Source organism: Alligator sinensis, unplaced genomic scaffold (assembly GCF_000455745.1).
Source record: "Alligator sinensis unplaced genomic scaffold, ASM45574v1 scaffold974_2, whole genome shotgun sequence".
NCBI classification, from domain to species: domain Eukaryota; kingdom Metazoa; phylum Chordata; order Crocodylia; family Alligatoridae; genus Alligator; species Alligator sinensis.
Genome location: NW_005842369.1, coordinates 800,448 through 815,450, shown reverse-complemented (window position 1 = coordinate 815,450; position 15,003 = coordinate 800,448). Strand labels below are relative to the sequence as shown.

The 15,003-nt window shown below is 45.2% G+C and overlaps 1 long non-coding RNA gene across 1 annotated transcript; it reads left to right on the top strand.

Annotated features, from left to right (window-relative positions):
• The first annotated feature begins 3,501 nt into the window (after positions 1 to 3,501).
• On the top strand, positions 3,502 to 14,958 carry LOC102381243. Its single transcript, XR_001358494.2, has 3 exons — positions 3,502 to 4,712; positions 5,303 to 5,462; positions 14,389 to 14,958. It is a non-coding gene; the product is annotated as an uncharacterized LOC102381243 (long non-coding RNA).
• The last annotated feature ends 45 nt before the right edge of the window (positions 14,959 to 15,003 follow it).

Below are 15,003 nucleotides of genomic sequence, written 5' to 3'. Positions count from 1 at the left end.
AAAAGGGAGCATGATTGTTGAAAGCCTGGTGAAGTGCTGATAGGTTCAGACAAGGTTCTTTGGGTAGATGTGATATCTTTTATTAGTTGGACAACAGTTTCCAACTATTTCAACTAGAAATAGTTGGGAAAATTGTTCTTTGCAAGCTTTCAGCACAAACACCTTTCTTCAGGCAAAGGGAGAGTCTGTTGTTGTTTTGTGTGCTCTCCTGGGTAGAATAGAAGCCACAATGCAGGTCTGTGAAAATGCAAATGTGTAGCAGTGAGGATCAGAGGGGTGGAAGACAATAGGTGCGAGACAGGAGGGTTGCACTGCTCCCAGAGCAGCTACAGTGGCATGCAAAGCCCAGCATGCACAGGCAGCCGCCTCCACCCTGAGCACAGATTGGGGTGGGGGGGTACATGCCCCCTAGGCCTCCAGCGGGGTGCATACAGTGGCAGGAGCTCCCCTCCCGCCCCATGCCCCTGGACAAGCCACCCAGGCTCCAATTGTCCCACAACCCAGCCTGGCCAAGGCCCCATTCACCCCAGCCCCTGCTGATGTCTGTGCCCCGCTCCCTCCCGCACCTCAGGGGCCTCTATCTGCCCCCTCCCCCTGCCCCCCCCAGCCCTTTCGTCTCCCCCAGACTTACCTGCTGGGGTGGGGTGGGGCGTGTGCACACATGCATTCAGCCCCCCCCCCAAATAATTTTAATATAAAGGGGTACATGAGCTGAAACTTTGGGACAGAAGGGGTACACTTGTTAAAATAGGTTGAAAACCCCTGAGATAATCATTCAGGAGCTGAATCACTTAGACAACCCATTTACAAATGCTAGGGTGTTTAAGGTCCCTCCATCACTTATTTCATGGCAGCATCAGCAAGAGGTTGTGTCTTTGTGATTTTACATGACTGTATCATTGCAGCAGTTTCATGTGCGGATGTATGATCTGTTGTGATGCAATCCATGGGGCAGTTAACATAGGACATAATGGGTAGTTTGTCTGAGCTGCTAGGTGAGACCTTTTGAAAACAGTATCAGTTTAGATACCCTACTAAGGAATATGTTTATTTTAAAATATAGTAACATGTCTACTGCCACCTACAATAGCATCATCATCATAGCTACACTGCATGCCAGAGCCACTCAGACATTCCAGGACCAGGAAGCATGGTGCTAAAATACTTCTTTCCTGAAATTCATGCTCTTACAGCTTGAATTATGAGAGGAAATATCTTAATTGTCAGTAGTACAGGGCATATGACCCACTGTTCAAAAGTTCTGATTGTAGACAGGAGAGGGTTATGGGAGACTGACACCCCAGTCAGTATTTCACAAAAAATAGAGTAGATAGCGCATACGCGGGCATGTTTCCCTGACAGCATTTTATAACAAGAATTGTGCTTTAGGGAAAAAGAAAACATTGCCATCTATATATGAGTCACATTTATGAAGTAACCACAATCTCTCCTCCTCCTCTTGGAGGCAAAGGAAGCAATTCCTTCTCTTTCCCCATTTATCTTATTTCTCTACGTCCTTCCTGAGCTGTATTAAGGAAATGGAAATGTAGTGTTTCATATGTTCAAGGAGCTCACTTACAAAATAGGCCTTAAAATGAGGAAGCATAAAGTGTTTTACTAATGGACAACAGGAATTTCTACTATCTATAGCTTTGAGCTTTGGAATCGTTTTTCTTCTTGGATCTGTTTCTTTTTTTAAACCAATTAGTTAGAATTTGGCATTGGCACTGCCTGAAAGATTATCTACTATTGAAAAGCATATTTGAATTAAGTAGGCCAGCAAAAGCAAACAGCTTTATCAGCCTTGCACTCAGCTGGTTTAAAGAAACTGGCACTCCTTTTGAAAGCTACATGTCTCTTCCTTATCTCTGGGACACAGATCCTGGGCCTTTTAGCTTTCACAATAGTATTTCAGTATATGGTACAGCACCACAACAGTTTGGAAAGGGAAAACTTGAGAAGGGCAAGAGAGATCTTGCAATACCTGATCTCAGCAATGCAGCACTTGTGTCAGGTCAGAACACTATTTTCTAAATCAAGTATTACCTGTGTTTTTCAACAATGATTTAGAAAATTGAACTACAAATCCAGGATTAGCACATTTTAAAAAGTATTTCCCCAATCAAATTACATGGCAGAGTCTGATCTATATTTATCGTTTTCAAGGATTAAATGCTATTTAGCAAGCTTCACCAGATAATTATTAATATATTAACATTTGAAAGTCCATTTCCCATGGGCCAGGGGAAAAGGATCTGTTACACTGTTAACCTATTTTAGTAATTTCATTACTTCCACTGCAATCTAGAAGAAGAAATAAATACCAGATGATAACATTTTTTGCTACAAAGGGTAATCTTGTATCTATTTGAAACCAACCATTCTACCGGTTCAGCTTTGTTTAAAGAGACGTATGATTTTTATTAAACTTTGTGTAAGGATTCTGGGCTGAATGTAGAAGAAGAAATCTGTAAAGACTGTGAAATAGTTAACCAACTACTACTGGTTAATATACTGGGCAAACTTTGCTTTTGTTCTCCTATATAACAGTGTCAGGATCTATAATGAGAATATTATCACTCCATCTTATCTCCTAATTCTTCCCTTTGTGTTCATTTTGTCCAAGTTGGCAAAGGCAGCCATAAATTACATCTCCCTGCACCTGGCTTCAAAAGGAGACCTACTTTTGAGGGTAAGTCTCCTATTTTGCAAGGCAACCATCTTCCCTCACAACTTCTGCTCTACAGGAGAAAGTTTCAGCTGCAGTCAGGTGTCATTAGCATCTACAATGAGAAGGGAATCTAAAGAACATGGCTATTTCCTTTCCCCATAGTCTCCTTCATGGAAGGTGGTCACAGTCTGTGCATGTGGTAGCAAACCTCTACCAGGCAGGTGATCAATCATATAGAAGTCAAAGAGTATCACAGCCAAAATGAACCCCCAAGAGATGTGAGCTCAGTAAAGGTCAACATTCACTTTCCCACTGAGATTCTTTGCTGGGTCTACACTATACAGGAAAAGACCTCACATCCAAAATTACCTAGCAGGGACTTCGGATTATAACGCACTTTGGCCTTGATTTAGTAACATACTTAAGCATGACCCTAGTTCCAAACATGTGAACCATTCTATCAATTCAGCTGGGCCACTTGTGTGCCTAATGTTATATATAGGCTTAAGTACTATGCTAAACTGGGCCTTTCATGAATAAATACTCCTTCTCAATCCACTTACCTCTCATCTCCTCCTAGTCCAGCTAGTACAATCCATATAGACCCAGCGAGCAACATCCTTGTGAAAGAAAATTAAGGAAATCCCCTATGTCCAGGTATGGGGGGAGGGGGGGAAGGGCTGTTGAGAGGGAATTGTATTAACCTTGAATTTAAATGAGATAAAAGTCATAGGGTGCCTGTACATGAGCCTGGTGGCTGCTCCAATGCGCTGTAATTACAGCACCTCAGAGCAGACTCAATTAATCGAGTCTGCTGGAGTGTGGTAATTACTTTGCTCCAGCCAGCCTCTGTATCTCATGTATCAGCGTCCCCACACTTCAAAATGGCAGCAACAATACGGATACATGACATACTCTGGGTGCTTTAATTAAAGCATCCTCCCACCCAGTCTTGGAACAGGTATAAAAACAGCCATAAATGTTTAAAGGGAAAAAATCCCACAGGGCAGGTCAACCATAGGAAGGGAGGCAAGGTTTTCACAATGAGATGGCTAATTCAAGTTTAGGTCTCTCTCAATGCCAGTGGAGAATGAGGCACAAGATAAAATTATCTGTATATAGCCAGTCATGGAAAACCCCTAAACTCCCCCATACCATTACCTTGACCAGCTACACTGAGGTGAAATTAACCTGTCTTGGGTATCAGAAGATTTTACAAAGTGGCTAAATCATTTAAAAACACACACTTTTCCTAGTAAAGATATTGTCTACAAGGAGATAGAACCCTCGTCTCAAATGTATTCATAGTTATTAGAATTTCATGGTTAAGTTTTTCATTCCACAACAAAGCCAAAAGTATGGCAATAAACTCAAGTTCTCCAGGTACCCTTTATTTTTCCCCAGTATTGATAACAGCTAGAGTTTAGATGCTACTGGGGCCACAAAATCAAATGCTGGGCCAGTTCATCAAGGGTTCTCAGACTGAGAACATAGTTTACAAGACTAAGCTATCTTTAATCTTTCAAGTGACTGCATAAGATATCTAATAAATCTGCAGTTACACTGCAACTTGACAGGGCTCCTGGCTTCTGTGCAAATCAAACTTCATCTATCAACAATCAATATATAGAGAAGAAATTAGAAGCATTGTTTCTTCACATTCATGGGGGAAGGAAATAGGAGAATTCTCTACGCCCTCTGGCTTTTTTCTTTCCTGACCAAAATCGCCTGGATCTTAATCAGGCTTCAACTGACTTGCCTGAGGGCATTAAATGACACCTTTTCTATTTGAATCAGCTGGAACAAAAAATTAGTGAACTTTCCAGAGATAATTAAATCAAGTCTGACTGCCCAGGAAGCAAGCTCCTTTTCTCCAAAATACGTCACCTGGGAATTCCTTATCACTACGATAGTGCAGTCTGGTTTCAAAGGTACTCAAGAATCAATCTGTAGGAGAAGTTTGCCTAAAACCAGGAGATCACTGCAGCTCTCTTGAAGAGGAACTCTAGAGACTGATGTAATATAACAAAGCTGATTACAGGTAATTTTTAAATCATCTTTATCTTACCTCTAACTCAGCACCTACTTAGATTAACTTTTACCAAGTTAAGACTAACTCAACCTTTCTGATATTGTGCTATTTTGATGCAACTCTTCCTGCTTCCAGTAAATTTTGCTTAATAAGAATCATTAAGTCAGATTGCATGTTGTGTGAGACACTTGGTCTGTTCAAAGATCAAAATAAGTTTTTGACTACTCCATGAGTCAAAGAGAATTTGAAGAACAATTTGTTATACACTAATTGCTAAAGGTGTATCAGTTTTCTACTATAAATGCTGCTGGATTAACAAATTATAACAAACCTGTTTACAGGGACTAATCTGTTAGACACCAAATCCTAAATTGCTCAAGGTACTTGATAAGAACCAAGGATAACATGGGGTGGGAAATCATGAGTTTAATAGAAGAGATGCATACATAATGCCAGCGTGCTGTATCCAACTTTGGGACAATAGCTGAGATCCAAACTCGTTAGCAATTAAAAAATGTGTGTGTTCACTATTGTGCTATGCATTTATTTAGCTTTCACTCTAGTAGTATCTGAACAACTCATAAAAGTGTATGTATTAGGCCTCCTGAGAAGGAATAGTTTGTCCTCCAGAGAGCGTGAAAAGATGCAGACTTCAAGGCTCAGCTCCAGAAAAGAAGGCATAAGCAGCTGAAGTAGAACACGAGCACCTCAGTGTACATAGGTCTACAACTACTCTCCTGAAAGCTCCCGCTTGACCTGGTAAGTATCCTCCAAGCCCACTGAATGCTTGCTGTTAGAATTAAGCTTCCTACAAAATGGAGTTGTGGCCACCACTTGCTGTTAAAGCACAACCAAAGGAGGAAGAGGTGATTAGTGGTTAGTACACTTGTCTAACATGCCCTATTTGGACATGAGCCAGGTTATATATCAGCCAAGACGCTGCTCTGACACTGTAATTATAGCACATCACAGGAGACTCAGTTAATCAAGTCTGCTGGAGTGTGGTAATTACCATGCTGCAGCTAGCCTCCACGTCTCATGTATCAGCATCCCTGCACTTCAAAATGGTGGCAGGGATGCTTTATCTAGAGCTCATTCAATGAGCTTTAGATAAACCACCCCCACTGCTATTTTAAAGCATGGGGATGTTGATACACGAGATGCTCCAGGCACTTCAATTAGAGTGACTCTCAGAGCTGCTCTAATTAAAGCAGCCTGCCGTCCCTTGGAGCACCCCTCAGGTTTAATTTCCTCCTCTAACTGAGAGGTTTTAAATCTCTCTCTCTCTCTCTCTCATCCCAGAAGAGTACCATAAATACTGAGAATGTAAGCTTGGCTTCTGAGGTAGGGATAGGGGAAAGGATAAGGGGGTAAGTTCTGGCCTCCTGTTGAAATCATTCTACTGTGCAGCAAAATGCAAAATTCATGGGGTCAGAGAGGGAACATAAGGGAACCTGTCACTGAACCTTAGTGCAGAGTTTGACTACAGTCCAGAGAGGCAGTTTATCTGGCCTGCGCAACCAAGGAGCTTCTGCAGTATTTTGGCAGTGGAGGGCTTCTTCCAGGCAGTGGGGAAAAGTAGCACCACTACTAGAGGTGTGGTGGGGCAGAGGGGGCCAGTGGTTGTGGTTCCAGCTCAAGAGGCAGTGCAGGCTGGGTTGGTAGTGGCTCAAACTCAGACCTAAGCTCTGTTAATGTGCCACCCCTGCTGCAACCTGGCCTAGGGGCACTTGCTTTGGAGTGGAGAGGATTCCTGGAGTCTGGCCCCTGCTTCAGCTACCCAATAGCTATTTAGTGTACAATACAGAAACAGTATTGGCAGCTGCCCTGTAAGGCAAATGCCATAACTGAAAGCCTACAGAGTCAGGCTAACTCTTTTATCATCTTTCTGGCTCCACAAATCTTGAATTCTTTATTGATGAGTGAAACAATTTTAGCAGGCAAGTGCTCCTGCTCCAGAACTGCTAACAGTCTCATGGTTAGGAAGTTGGGACATGTTGGTTGGAATCCTTTCAGAAAGAATTGAAATTACATCTACTTCCTGAACAAGTGCTTTACCCACTAAGCCATTGCATAAGGAGGACCTCCTCCTCCTCTGTGTGTATCTTAAGAGATAAAAGGAAGGATGTAGGCACTGACCTTCAGTAGGATTCTGAGCTGTGGATCCACAGTAGGTGGAGTTGCTTGCCAGTACTTGTGTGAAACACCCAGACGGGGCTAACAGTTGAGATTAAACTCCCTCCTCAGGATTTCCTTGTGGCTATAGGCAGCTCTTTATTCTGCTTGCTGGTTGTTTTGGAATCCAGTCCAAAACAGTGAACTCTTTTCCCAATCCCAATTTGTAGGCATCTGAGTCTTTTACTGGATCTAGCCCTACAGTTACTTGTCCAAAGTTATACAGCAAGCCTACATCAGTCCCTAATAATGAGAACCTGAGCTCAGGTCAGTCATGTAATTGCGGGACCATCAGCTTGTGCTCTAAGGACTGTCCTACATGACATCTTGCAAAACAAACTTTAAAGGAATTTGGGACAGAATTAGTGAAAGGAACACCAGAGCAGGGCTGAAATTGCTTGGTTGACCTGAACTTCATAGTTCTGCATTTCCTACATTATGGCTGTTCCTTTTAAAAAGGGAAGTTCAATTTCTAGCTTCAGCTTTTTGTGGTTATGTTTGAAACTATGTTAAGGGTTTCCTAATGCATTCTTTTTTAAGTTTCAGCAAAAATAATTCAGTTGTTTAGGTGAACAAAGTAAGGGGAACACTGTTCTGCTGGAGGGAGGGAAGAATCTTACCACTGTTTAATTGTAAGGCTCCCACACCTATATGCTTGGAGACTTGCCTGAAGCCAGACAGGTGACTTTTTACCACCTCTGTTAAAATTCACTGAACTGTAAATCTCTGAAAATGACTGCTAGCGCATTTTCCTTAGAGACTGGCAACCACTTTCACCTCTGCCAAGCAGAATGCAATTTCTTCTCCTAACTGCCAAGCCAGTGAAACTGTGAGCTGGGAAAAGCCTTTCTGAGCAATCGGTATGCCCTTGCTATGCCCAGACAGAATAGAAGAGAAGAGCAATATAACTTGAAAGCAGAAGGATGAGGAATAAGGACAGAAGTAGAGTGGGAGGTGAGCAGGGGGACAGAGACAAGAATGCAAAGATTAATCTAGTCCAGCAACCTGTCTCTGGCAGCAGCAAGGAATGGATGCTTTAGAGCAGTGGTGCTCTCAACCTTCTTTCCTGGTGGGCTCGATAGACAGTGCCGAGTCGCTCAGCAGGCCAGATCCAGCCCATGACCCCAATCTGGTGCCTGGGATGGGTTTATTGGGGTCCCATCCAGTTGCACAGAGTGGGGCGGGGGAGGGCAGCTGGGCCCCAATTCAGGGAGGGAAGGGGGCATGGCCCAGCCTCTGTGGGGGATGGGAGGGTAGGCACGGTCCAGCTTTAACCCAGCTGCTGGTGGGAGGGAGGGCCCCAATTCACCTGTGTGGAGGAGAAGGGGCCTGGCCTGGTCCCATATGGCTGTGCAGGGAGAGGGGAATTTGGCAGCAGGGGAGTGCGGTTGTACAGTATTACTGACCAGTGCTCCCCTGCTGCCAGATTTCCTGAGCCGTGGTGAGCCCTGCAGGCTAGATGCTATGACTGCAGTCTGCATTTGGCCCATGGGTCAGAAGTTGAGCACCCTTGCTTTAGAGCAGTGGTTTTCAACCTCCTTATGACTATGACATCTCTGTCCATAACTTTTTTCTGAATTTAGAGACAGGCCATTAAAAAAGGGAGTGAAACTAACTTTTGCACTACAAAAAAACAACAGAGCAATTCTCGAGTTGCAGTGAACTGGAAAAGACCACAACAGTTTACAAAGCTTTTGAAACAATGGATTTCTATTTGAAATCTCTTGATTCATCTTGTGAATCATGTATAGGTATTTGCATGCTTAACAGTGCTTATATTTGTGCGGGCCGGGAGCAACCCGAGCCCTTTTCCGCGCTGCACGCGGGCTGTGGCCAGCAGCCCGGGCACGCCGGGTTGGAGAGGGAAGGCCATCGAGCTGGAATTAGGCACAGACGCGTAGCGGTAGTGTTAAAGATTGTTTACTTACACTGAGATGGCAGTGGTGCAGGCTGGAAAACTTGCTTAAGTTGCGGTTACAAACAGGAAAGAAGAGAGGCGGACAAGAGTTCTAGACTCGTGAACTCTAGCCCAATCCGGCTGAAAGCTCTGAACACGCGAGCCTGTCATCTCAACCGAAGAAAATACTCGTCCGAGAGAGCTCTGAATAAACTCACACGAAGTTTGCTAGGCTCCGTGGGTCCTTCTGCTCACTCATTCACACGAAGTTTGCTAGGCTTCGTGGGTCCAGTTCTTTTGCACGCGGGAAGGGATACGTCTGGACTGCGCTCGGCGACAGGGAGAGGCTCAAGGGTGGTCTCCTCCTCCCTTGTTCGTGGAGTCCTCCAACTTGGGCGGAAACCACTCAAGCCTTTTATACGGCTAGCAAGCCAATCACTAGCTGCCACGTGTGAATAATTTAGAACTGGCCAACAATGGGACTCGAATTAGCATACAAATGGCGGGAACTCTTTGCAACGAGCATTTCTGTGCTGCAACAAAGAAATGCACCCTGCAAAGAAAGCTTCAAAATTGGCGGGAAATTCTCCCTTGCACCGGGGTTCTCTTTTGCAGCAGAAAACTCCAGCGTGCAAGGAAGCTGTAATTTAGCGGGGACAATTTAGCAGTGCCGAAGCACACAAAAACAAAAATCGCACCCTTTGGGTTGTGACGATATTGTGGCAACCTAGGGCACCCTTAAGGCTCTCGTGCCACCTTAGGGCGCTGTGACACCATGATTGACTGCTTTAGAGCAGGGGTGCTCAACTTCTGACCCATGCACCAGATCTAGCCCCCAAGGTTATGTCATCCAGCCTGTAGAGCACCCCTGAATCTCGGGGGAGCTTGGTGAGTTGTGACCCTGCGTATTGGATCGGGTACACCTAGTGGCACAAGGCCCAATCTCAGTGGGCGGGCCTGCACCATTCATCTGGTTTGTGGGGCCAAAACCTTGAGCACCACTGTCTTGGAGAAAATAATAGGGTCAGGCAGGGGAAAGGTGACAAGCTAGAGAACAGGGTAAAAGCGGCATCAGCAAATATCCGTGAAACCCACTGACAAAACGCATCTGTTTCTTCCTACTGCTACCCAATAAAGAATGGCAGCCTACAGTTAGTCTGGACCATGGATATAAAGCAAGGGTGTCAAAGATCTGGGTTACAGAGCCCTACCATCTGGCCCACAGTACTGCCTGTAGGTCTTAGACTGGACCAGACCATGCACTGCATGCAGTGCCCATGCTGAGCCAGCCCTATATGCTGGATCCCACAGGCTGGACCCAATGTACAGAGTTAGTATCCAAACTAGCCCTGTGTGCTGGGCCCAGCATGAAGAACTAGTCCAGCATATTGCATATGCAGCACATGGGGAGGGAGCTGGACCATACTGCATGCACATCTGCACACTGAACATGTGCTGCTTCTGGCATGCAAGCCTGGTCTGTAGGCCTGATCTAGTCCTGTACCCCTCCTACAGCCTGTTGGTCTGCATGAGTTTGATAACCCTGATCTAAAGGTTCCCACTGTACTGATGAGGGGTTAAAATAGTTCTGCATGACTAAATGCTTTTTATTCTTGTTACAGGGGTGTAGGTTTGTAGCCGTGTTGGTCTAAGGACATAAGCAAACAAGGTTTCTTCAGATGAATCTGATATCTTTTACTAGACCAACTTAAGACCAGGCCTAGGGTCAGTGAAAATCTAGTCACAGAACTTCTGGAGGGACTGGACTTATTTAAATCAGCTGGTCCTGACAATCTCCACCCCAAAGTGCTGAGGGAATTAGCAGAGGTCATTGCGGGACCCCTGGCACAGCTTTACGAGCACTCATGGTGCTCTGGCGTGGTGCCAGAGGACTGGAAAAGGACCAACGTGGTTAGCAATTTCAAAAAAGGGAGGAAGGAGGACCCAGGAAACTATAGGCCTGTTAGTCTTGCCTCGATCCTAGATAAGCTTTTTGAGAGAGTTATCCTGGAGCATGTCCACAAGGAGCCAGCAGGGGAGATTATGCTTAGGGGCAACCAACATGGGTTCATTAGAGGCAGGTCCTGTCAGACCAACCTGGTGGCCTTCTTTGACCAGGTCACAAAATCCTTAGACACAGGGGTAGCAGTGGGCGTAGTCTTTCTGGACTTCAGGAAGGCCTTCGACACTGTCTCTCACCCCATCCTCAGTAAAAAACTAGGGGACTGTGGCGTCGACACCTACACAGTCAAATGGGTCGCTAGCTGGCTGGAGGGCCGCACCCAGAGTGGTGGTGGACAGGTCATTTTCAACCTGGAGGGATGTGGCAGTGGGGTCCCCCAGTGCTCAGTCCTTGGACCCGCGCTGTTCAACATCTTCATCAGTGACTTGGACAAGGGGGTAAAGAGCACCCTGTTCAAATTTGCTGACAACACTAAAATGTGGGGGATGTGGGCACGCTAGAAGGGAGGAATAGGTTGCAATCGGACCTAGACAGGTTACAGGGGTGGGCAGATGAGAACAGGATGGGTTTCAACACTGACAAGTGCAAGGTGCTACACTTGGGGAGGAAGATCCAGCAGCATACCTACAGGCTGGGGAACTCCCTTCTTGTCAGTGCAGAGGCAGAAAAGGATCTTGGAATCATTATTGACGCACTTCAGGAGGGATGTGGACAACTTGGAGCAGGTCCAGAGGAGGGCCACTCGCATGATCAGGGGCCAGCAGGGCAGGCCCTACAAGGAGAGGCTACAGGACCTGAACCTGTTCAGCCTCCACAAGAGAAGGCTGAGGGGGGATCTAGTGGCCTGTTACAAACTAGTCAGAGGGGACCAGCAGGCATTGGGGGAGTCCCTGTTCCCCCGAGCACTACCAGGAGCAACTAGAAATAACGGTCACAAGCTGGCAGAAGGTAGATTCAGGCTAGACATCAGGAGGCGCTACTTCACAGTCAGGGCAGCTAGGACCTGGAATCAACTTACAAGCGAAGTGGTGTTGGCTCCTACCCTGGGGGTTTTTAAGAGGAGGCTAGACGAACACCTTGCTGGGGTCGTTTGACCCCAGTACTTTTTCCTGCCATGGATCATCACTTGATGATCTGCTCAGGTCCTTTCCAACCCTACCAACTATGAAACTATGAAATAGTTGGAAAAAAAATTTTAAGCAAGCTTTCGGGTTTAAAAACCCTTCATCAGGCTGAGCAAGTTTCTGTAGAACTTCTGTAGAAACTTCCTCAGCCTGACAAAGGGTTTTTAAACCCGAAAGCTTGCTTAAAAATTTTTTTTCCAACTATTTAACTTGGTCTAATAAAAGTTTTCAGATTCACCCAAAGAACCCTGTCTGCCTTTTATTCTTGTTTGCTTTTTTAAAAACCTAGAAAATTTTCAATTTTATTTATTTTTGGTATTTGTAGAGGGACTTCTATAAAAACCAGGGCTCTTAAACAACAACTCCTTTCACTATACAACCACAACTAATTTCTAAGGCAACATCCATATCTCAGGATGCAAGGGTGTCCAGGGAGAAAAGTGCATGCCTGTTGACTTTAATACATTAAAGGCAACATTAAGCCTAGAATTTTCCAATGTTAAGCACTGAAAATTCATTCAAGTGTGTGTGGGAGGAGTGTGGGTTGTAGCCGTGTTGGTCTAAGGTGGGAAGAGTATGCACATGTGTGCATTGAATGCCTTGAGATCACAAGATCCCCTTTTAATTTGGCTATCAAAGAATTAAAAGTAGCAAAATTCAATGTAAAGTAAATTTTAAAAGAAAGCATGTACCTGTGTGTGTTATCTCTGTATAGCAGCTGACAATCTTGCTTGTTCCAAATCCATGTTTATTGTATTTATTATGTTTGTTGTATTTCTCTACTTTTATTAAAGTAAGTTAATTGTATCAAGACATCATTAGTACTAACATGCAATAAAATAGGCTGGCACAGCTAAGTGTTTTGGACACCCAGTTGACTGGTTAAGACTTAATGAAAGACCGCCGTTAATATAGTAAAAGATTATGGACATGCACCACATTTTTGGTATCTTCATAATAGATCTAGCATCTCCTTCCCCATACCCTGACATAGCAGTTCTTTTGGTGGATTTGGGGAATTATTGTCCTAGTATCATATTTGTGTGCAACAGCAAAGTAACACACATAAAATCACTTGTATAGATCTAGTCGGGGCCTGAAATGAAAAATACTGGTAAAAGGAAATGGAAATGAGGTTTCACAATCCAGACCCTTTCTTTCTCCCCAGAAACTATATAAAAATTCTTAAAATAAAAGCTCTAGTAAAGATAAGGTTATAGCCATATTGGTCTAGAGGAAAAAGCAATTGGGACTCGTGGCAGAGGTGATATGTTTTATTAGACCAATTAGATTTTTGAAAAAAAAAAATTTTAATTGCAAACTTTAGGGCACAAACACCTTTCATCAGGTATTGGAGAAAAGATTGTAAAAGTTCTCCATAGTAAAGATAACAAATAGATGGTAAAACTACTATGAAGTAAATAGTTCCTAGCCTAAGATTGTGTGTGTGGGGTTTATAACATCACATTTAGTGTTAAGACACACATTTTCTTGAAAATGAATTTCGTAACGTTATTTAATTCCTTTGTACAGTTTAAAATATCCAAGGGAAAATCTAGGGGTTGCCTCTTTATTTAAAAACCCTCCATTTTAGGACCTAGGTTAACAGATCTAGTCATACTGTCAGAGCTAGTACTGAAGATGATTGTGGAAAGATCAGTTGCATCTCTTTCCCCTCCCATGTGTTAGTTCTGATCCTGCTGCTGGCTTGTCATGGTCTCTTTAGGGAGGCTTTTCTCACCCAAAAAAATAGCCAGATAATGGCACAAGTCTTCAGTATCCATTTCAGAAACAGAGGATACTATGAACATGGCAATTTTATGGGAGACTTGGACACATACCAATCAACAATTAAAACTTGCATTTGAAATTTCATCTAGCAGCTGAATGTGCTACAAGCATATGGAGCAAGTAGAGCAGAAACTGATGCTGTATCTATACCAAAAAAGGTCTGCAGTATTTCAGCAAACAGTGCAGGTGTAGCTTAAACCTAGTAAGCTATATCACTCGATCTCTTTTACTCAGGGAGCTGGAATTAGCAAGTTAAACTGTACAGAGGTTTCTTCCTATATAACTGCTTCAGCCCTAGGTCTCTCCCCTGCAGAGTGTCAAAAGCATTTTTTTTCTCTTCTACAATGCTCCTGAGAATAGCTGTGTTGGTAAAATTTCTTGAGTGTAAGCCTGGCTTGAATGTTATCATTTGTCAGCATCCTTTAATAGAAAATGGAGATGCCGAGTACTGTGAAAGTAAACCCACAAAGGAAACAAGTTCTTAAGCAATAAACCGAATTTTTAGAGAATGAAGCAAGTGCTGTGAACGTGAGGGCTGATGACGTATCTACCGTAACTATCAAAATGCCTGGAAAAACCAAACCACTTTATATTGAACAGACTTGTGGGATGTCAAGAGGGAGGCACGCTGGGCTGGGATAGCAAAACCATCTAGTACTCATCTTTCTGCCCGCAAATGGAGACGAAGTAGCCTGCTAGTGCTAGGCGGTCCTGACTTCACTCTCACGATTACAGCTGTGGTCGAGTGAGGCCCTAGCAGCACCAGGCGAGTCGCGCTATAAAGGGCACGCGCGCTCAGCGAGCGCACCCGAAGAGGAAGACGCTCTACGCCACGCGCCTGCACCCTGACAAGCCTCGGGATTCTCCCACTTCGGTCCGGCGTCGGAGCCAGCGGCGAGGCGCACGCCCAATAAGGCATCTTCCGGCCGCTGCCTGTCAGCAGCGCCCTCCGCCCCACCCCTCTCCTCCCTCGCATGCGCTCTCCGACACCGACTGGTGCACGCGCTCTCCGTCCCTTCGGGCATCCGGAAGCGGGCGGGCCGTTGGGCGGCGCATGCGCCACGCGCTCTTGACGCAACTCCCCTGCGCGTGCGCTGAGTCCGCCAGTTCCTCCGCGTCGCACGTGGCCTGTCACCCGCTCTCGCGCGGCGCATGCGCAACTGCTCACTTCCCCCTGCCTCCCCCCGCCCCGATCTCGGCACACGCCTCCTTCCTGTGACCAGGCCCTTCCTGGCGCGCATGCGCCCTTGCCCTCCTTCCCTCTCCCTTCCCCTCTCAACGAGCTCGGACGCCGTACGCACCTCCCTCCCACTCCCCGCGCCTGCGCGGTACGCACTGTCGGTGCGTGGC